General features: G+C 41.5%; 1 long non-coding RNA gene across 1 annotated transcript in view; it reads right to left on the bottom strand.

Annotated features, from left to right (window-relative positions):
- Positions 1–323: 323 nt before the first annotated feature.
- Positions 324–6,889, bottom strand: part of LOC108448355 — a 29,856-nt gene continuing 23,290 nt past the window's right edge. Inside the window, exon 4 of the long non-coding RNA XR_001864247.1 lies at positions 324–1,910. This is a non-coding gene — a long non-coding RNA (uncharacterized LOC108448355). The remainder of the gene's footprint in view (positions 1,911–6,889) is intronic.

Genomic DNA, 6,889 nt, shown 5'->3' with positions numbered 1-6,889 from the left:
CGATGGGCCACCATTTCCAACACAGCTGCTCACTTTGCAATGTTTCATAAGCCCCTCCTGCACTTGAGCGTTAGACACTCATGTCTGGACTCTCCAGGTATCCCCAGCTGGTTCATAAACTCTCTTCTTCTTTTGCTATGATAGTAAAGTTTCATTCCCTGCTTTTGCCCAGACCATGCCTTTTAGGCTGGCTGTAGCATTCTGAAGGGTGCCGCAGTGGCTCAGTTGATTGATGAGTTGCAATAACTGCTTTTGAGTCCCTTTGTTGTGACACTGCTTTTGAGTTTCACCCATGTATAATGAATAGCCTAACAAACATAGCATATTATTTCATTCCTTTATTAAATCATTTATTACACTGCAAGTTCTTTAACTGAATCAAAAAAGTTTCTGGATACGACCAATTTACTGTCATCATGGTGTAACATATGGCTCTTACAAGGATTTCTTTTCAGCAAATCCATACGTTGCAGAACCTGCTCAAAACTAAAACAATATTTTTTTCATTTAACAAACTTGTAGTCAAATCTAATTTTTATTTTGCCTGGGAACTGAATTTTTTTTGGTTACTGAAAGGGAAGAAATTCTCTTTTAAGTGACCTTCTCATCTGTGAGAAGATATCCATTGGCCACATGTTAAAATACTACAAAAACTGTTCTTTAAAAATAGGATGAATCCCACACTTTTTCTAGGTTTAAATCAAACTTTTAGTCAAAAGAGAATACAGAAATAAAGAAAAAATAATACAGACAGTACAGACACAGAACAGATGTTTACATTTAAACATATGCCATTCAGCAGCTAAAAAAATAATTCAGACACCAACATATCAAAGGCATATTAGTGACATATGGTGTCTGACATGCTTCCACAAATGAATACATACGCTGGCTTTGATGACAACCATGCAAATTGTATCTTTCCACATGAACAGTTTATCAGGAAGAGTCAGATTTGTGCCTGCACACTAACACATAGTTTGGATTTCATGTGGAGGACACACCATGTTGTAACCATGCAGTATGTCAAATCAGGGTAACGTGTCAAATCATTCTCCCCCTTGTTTCCGTTGAGACCCAGGGTAAGACTTTAAAGCATGTGAGCCCCAGCAAGCAGCTCTGCTTGGCAATAAGGGCCAGCTGGCAGTTGTGCTGCTGCACGGGACTGCATTACAGCTCCAGGAAGAACTTCTGGGACAGCAACCCTGTCCCAAAAAGAAGGGTCAGGGCAGGGTACCCTCTAAAACAGCCAGATAGCGTAGTGGCAAATTTCAGCCAGGCACATCAGGTTGGTTTTTTGTCCTCTGCAATGTAGATTTGCCCTGGTTCCTCAGCATCTCTGAGAGTACAAAACCCAAGCACTGTCTCCCATCAGTTGTTGCAACACAGTCATCATTTGGTGCATTTGATAAAACCATTCCACACCACGTTACTTATGACAAAACAGGACCCTGGGAACAGCAGAGCCCAGCACTGCTGCTGCTGCTGAGCTGTTTTCCCAGAGACAGGCAAGCAGATTGAATTGGACACAGTGCACTTTCGCACTGAGGGCTCATCTCCTTGGCATATGGTTGGCAGTTCCAGCACATGGGAAGTTATTATTTCACCATAGGAGAAATAAGTGTTAAAGCTTATTATGGGGAATGGTGAGGCTCACATGGGGCCACATGTCAAGGTCCTTGAGTCCTGTCTATACTTCAGCCGGTTTCAGTGGAAAAAGCATCATTTCAGGTGCTGGTAGAGTTATGCTGGCCAACATTTGAGGTCCAACTCAGAGACTCCCAAAGGCACCTGGGGTCAGATGTAGGGTTAAGGGAACTTTTAAGATTTTAGGTTTAGAACTCCATGGCTCAATTTTGCCTATGTTCCTTTCTAGAAAGTTGTCAGGGGATAGTTGTTCAGCTCAGAGCCTGTAAAAGCAAGAACAGAATAAGGAAAGGTCATACTGAAGTTTACACAAATAGAAGCTGAGGAAGGTCAGGCTGTTGAGAGAGGCTTTACTGTGCCACGTATCTAAATAAACAAGGACAAAGAAAACCAACAAAACCCTCCCACTTAGAGCTAAATTAGCTCGGTAGTTCTCCCCAAAACAGCTCCAGTTCCAACACTGATTTCAGTGGCCAGTACCCTAAATAAATATTTTTCTCCATTAAGCAGCTAATGTATTTCTTCATCAGAATATCCTTGAGTCTATCAATTCATCATTTTAAACAATTGCCATACAGCCATGAGTACTAAATAAGGAGAAATGCCAAAGTGTTATTCCTTCCCTGGCTATGTTTAGAGCCTAACAGGGTACATGTGCTGGTCCCACTGATGCCTGCACAAGGCTTTCAGCTCACGGCTGGCTCACATGCTGTCACTTTAGAGCTCAGAGAGCAAGCTGTCCTCCCTCCCTGGGGACAAGAGTACATCTGTTCTTCGGGCCAAGGTGCTGAAGACAGGCAGCAGCTCACCAGTGTTCAGCATAAAAATGCCAAGCAACTTGGGCTAGCCTTAAGTTGCAGGTTTGATTGCAAGAGCTCTGCTTTGATGTTTTCTGTACTTCTGCTCCCAAGCTCACTGCCCTTAAATAAAAATACTGTTAGTGTTTATAGAATTTCCAGTTTATCAGTCTCTCCTGTGTGTTCTCTCTGGTATAGAAAAGTGGGGGGAAGGGAAATGCAATATATTGTCTTCTAGTCACTAGTTGGGCCTCCTTTAAGGACCTTGTAAGACATTTTTTGTGTATTGTTTCCCTGCATATGTGAGCAGCTTTACTACTTCATCCCCCTTAGGACCACTTAACAACATCAGCAAAGCAATTAAGTGTAGTTTTCAGGAAAATGCCAGAGGCATTACACTGTCTGGATGGGAGTCTCAACCCAATTATTTTCAGCTAGTTGTGAACTGTGGAAAGTGGACTTTACTTCATTATAACTTCAGTTCCCACTGATTAAAAGTCTAGTGTGTTACAGACGGTAAGGAAAAATGAAACAATTAAACTTTCCATCAATAAAATTGCTGCATATTCTTCAACATAAGGGTTTACTTCTCTCCAGAGAAGTGATTAAAATGAACTGATTGAACTATAATTTGATTGACTGAAGAGTTGCAATCCATTGCACTAAAGCTTAAATTCCATCTTATTGCTCTATTTAGCTCTGAATATAAAAAATTACTGGTGGTCTTGCAAAGCCCTTATGCAGCCCTCCAGCTGAAATTTCTTGTAGCTCACAGGCTGCAGCAGGTTCTGTTCTTTCATTGCTGTGTCTGCATGATTCACAATGGATTGATGTTGAGAAAGACACGATGACACCTAAGAAATTATATTAATACAGCTTTAGACAAAATAGAAAGATAGGAAGACAATATATTATCAGGTATCTTCTACCTAGTACATAATCATTTGGGGATTCTAAACACAACCACAGAAAAAGTGAACCCCAGAGACCGGAGAGATTAATTGTCAGGTTATATACAGTTGTTGCAGCAAAAATTAGCATATTCTTCTGATGAAAAATGCAGCTGTGATGCTCCTTCTTGCTGCAGACCTGTCTTCAGGAAGGTGTGAGGCTGCCAGATGCAGAGGTTTGTAGGTGTGCACACATATGGGTGACTCCTTCCTCCCAGGGGATCCCAGAGTGGCACACTGCATCTGGTCTCGAGTGTAAGCTGTGCTGGCTGTGAATTAAGATGCCCGAGTTCCAGTGCAAACACTGTTTCTTGGGACTCAGGACAAGTTTTTATGGTTTGCTTAGATGACAAGGGCTTTGTCTCCACAGATGCAGAATTCTGCTGCCAGAGCCAGGGGCTCCTATTGCACTGTGAGGGCTAATGAACACCAGCTAAGAAATGATGAACTGCTTGCTTCTGTCAGCAGGCTACTACGACATTCTGGTCTAGGAAATAGCCAGAATATCATTCTCCCTCTGAAACTTCAGCTGAAATGCCACTTCCTGTTATGAGGTTGCCCCTCTGTTGTATGACACCTGCTTTCTCTATTGCCAGCATGCATTTTGAAATAAAACACAGTATTTGACCCATAGTAACATTGAGTAAGAATATAATATTGCATTAAGTCACAGCAAGAACACGTTATATTGGTAATTAAATGTATAAGGCTGGGTAAGATGTATGGCTAAAGATGGGCAACAGCTGGGTTAAATACTTAATGCACTTTCTCTGATAGCTCAAACTCTGAATGAATTCAATATGTTTTCCCACTAAGATCACCAAGAACCAGGTTATGTACTCCTTGATAATATTTACTACTGAGCTCAGTTTGCTGTGGAGCTTTGAACTTCTGGCTGTACTGATCTACGAGGCTGGCTCATAGCTAATCAGGCCATGTGTGTGATTTGTGCCAACTTCAACCCTTGCATATTGCCAATCCCAATTTTACAGCGATATGTGACCACAGTCAAGGTCTATTAATCCACTAAGTTCTTTGTTCTTAATGTTTACACATAGGACATACCACAATTCTTCCCATTTGTCAGCCAAAAGCTACCATAACTGTACTGGAGTCAGTGAGGCAGTATTGATCTGAAAAAATGCTGCCTCCATCCAATTTAGAAGGAACACTTTTGACAAATTATATTTGGCACTTAATGATTGTCTTGCATTATTGGCCTTTTCCTTTGTTTCCCCTTTCCTTTTGATTACCAATTACTACAAAAGTTATCCTCTACTCTGCCTCACCAGAGGTAACTTTGAATAAAGCTGTGCAGCAACAGGAGCCTTTTAAAGGGAGTCAAGGGCAAATACAGAACCACAAATTTGTAGGTATGGCTGGAGGCTGCAGAACGTTTGCTACCTTCCCTGAGCCGAGCTTTATGTACACACAGCAGAGGCACATAGGGCTCCAAACAGCTTAAATGCCTGCTTAATGCCTATTTAATCTTTCAGTTCTTACACAGACAGATAAATTCTCTCAGTTATAAGACCTTTGCATCAAAGTTGAAGCAGAAGGTGCTGTGTTTGAAGTAATTTGTATCTTATTTTCTTGCAGGACAAGAAGATGACAAAAAGATCCCCAAGTGTGAAACTAGCCTTTAGACTTCTATAATTCCAGCATGAGAAAGTGGCAGGGATCTTGCAAAGCATTTATTCTTCTCTAGCAGCACTCCTACATCCAAGGCAGCAAGCAGAGCATAGGAAGGGCTTTTTGTCACACTGACACGAGTCACAAGAAATCTGGGCAGTGTGCAAACAACAAGAGCAGGGCAGGACCTTCTTCCAAGCCCAGCCTGCGCTGGCACATGAAGGAAGAGGCACAGACATCTGGTGACCCAAGCAATTGCTTAATGTGGTTCCCCAGAGAAGTGTCAGCAGGCACTGGCAAACAGTTCCACCAGACCATTCACGGAAAAAGTGAAGAATGATTCAAGCTGGACCTGTTTTCTGTGCCCATGGGCCTCCTGGCAGATGCACAGGAATAATCATAACTACCAAAAAGAACATCACTGTGCTATGGATTCTGCAAATCACAGATGTGACTCCTCTCTCCTTACCCTGTTATGGAGAGGCAAAAATTTTCTGTGTTTCAACAAGAAGTTGAAATACATAATCTCCAATTACACAAATATACAAAAACGTATTTGCCAGCAGATTTGTGTTTGGAAAAACACAGCACTTTATTTACACAGATACCATAACTCCCTATTTTTCAGGAAATGCGATTACTGCAATTTCTTCATTAGGGAAGAGTTTCACTATTTAAGAAAATGTTATTTCAGAGGCGTGGTGTTATCTGTTTATTCCACTCTCTTAACACATTCAAAACATAAGCAAACACTTGAATGCTTTCCTCCTAGCAACCAAGGTCTCTCACATCAGAAAAGCAGCATACTTGTCTTTTTCTGTACCTTGTATTGAGCCAAATTTCTAGTATGCAACCCTTTGGCCATTCAATATCCACCAAATTCCTGGAACATAAATTTAGGTGAAAGTGTAAACCAGTGACTATGGTCACAGGACCAGATTTTCAGACTTTTGTGTATCCCTTACATCCGCTGATGGAAATATTGCAAAATTAATTTCAGGAACTAAGCTTCTTTACATTTACTAATCTGATGCATGACTTAACTTTTCAAATTATCAGCAGCTTTTACAAAATGCTATTTTTCTGCAATTCCCACTACGGTGAGTATAAAACACGGATACTGAATATTGCCTTGGGATCTTGCTCTGTCTTTCAAGGCTGGATAATGGTGCTGTTTTTACTGAATATATATGGGGGTTTTCAGATCTCTTAAAATCTTTGCAGGATATTAGGCACCAAAAAACCCCAAACAAACCAGCAAATACACTATCAGAATCCTCTCCTTGTCTACATCCTTCTTTCCTTACCTAAGGGTAACTTCTCCTTGTTTTTTTCTTTTCTTAGGTAAGGGGGACTTATGGTCTCCTTGCTAACTCTTCAGGAAAAACAGAGGAGCAACTGGGAAACCTGTCTTCCAAGGAAAAGATGAAAGCTATAGCTAAGTGAGGAGATGTGTCCTTCTCAACACTGGCAGTGTGGTCAAAGAGACAGCTCCCCCTGACTTTTCCCTGAAGAGTTCACAGACAACTGTCCCGGTCTCCCCGGCGTTTCTGTTAACAGCAGGATTCACTGCAGCACTCTGGACTGCTGCTGCCGTGTCATTCCAGTGCCTCTGGGGTCACCTGAGTGCATTAAATTAACACTGTTCCCAGGCAAAGCAAAATGTCTGGCAACAGGATGGTGCAGCATAATAATGGGATAGGAGGGGTAGATGCACACAAAAATATGAAATGATTGGAAGGAGTGGGGAGCGATGATGTGGTTCTGACCGACGTGACTTAGTGCCAAATGTGCATTATCACACAGATCTCCCAGCAGATTATATGTCTCTTCACCACCACTTAACATTTTTATAGCTTATTT

This window comes from Corvus brachyrhynchos, unplaced genomic scaffold (assembly GCF_000691975.1).
Source record: "Corvus brachyrhynchos isolate BGI_N302 unplaced genomic scaffold, ASM69197v1 scaffold26, whole genome shotgun sequence".
In the NCBI taxonomy this organism is placed as follows: Eukaryota; Metazoa; Chordata; class Aves; order Passeriformes; family Corvidae; genus Corvus; species Corvus brachyrhynchos.
Note: the sequence above shows the minus strand (reverse complement) of the source record. Positions and strands in the feature narration are given on the sequence as shown.